Raw genomic sequence first — 596 nt, 5'->3', positions numbered from 1 at the left:
ACCGCTCTCGGCGCGCTCTGTGCGCCCGCCCCTCGATCAATACTGCTCGCTACGACTGCGGGGCCGAGCTCCCCCGCCCTTTGTGTTCGGAGATGCTGCGGGGGCCCCAATCTCCCCCCACCACACACACCGCGCCTCCCACACTGCCTCCGCCCTGCCTGGGGCGGCCGCCGCCTCCCAGGACACCCTCCCGCCCCTCCCGGACCCTCCATCCCCCTCTGTCCTCTCACCACATCCAGCAGCCTTGTCTCCGTGGCTTTTCAGCCAGGGTATGTTGTCAGGGAGGCGCAGAGGTGTAGGGGGAAGACAGACAGTGGATTGCCCCCCGCCCCCATCCTTCCTCCATGACCACGCTTCTGCCGAGCACCCCAGGTCCTGAGGGGAGCCAGGCACTGGTGGCTGCCTCCAAGGGTTTGCACCAGCTGGTCTGGGAAAGGTTCGCTGAGTCCAATTAAATCCCCATGTTCTTTCCTTCCTGGGTCCTCTCCTGCTCCAACCCGCTCCTCCTCGGCCCCTTCAGCTTTCTGTAGGACTAGAAACATGGTTCATAGGCACACATCCTGGGGCATCATTCTCCAAGAAGTCCCCGGTCTGTT

Source organism: Pteropus alecto, unplaced genomic scaffold, assembly GCF_000325575.1.
Source record: "Pteropus alecto unplaced genomic scaffold, ASM32557v1 scaffold28, whole genome shotgun sequence".
Taxonomy (NCBI): domain Eukaryota; kingdom Metazoa; phylum Chordata; class Mammalia; order Chiroptera; family Pteropodidae; genus Pteropus; species Pteropus alecto.
This window is presented reverse-complemented; position numbering follows the sequence as displayed.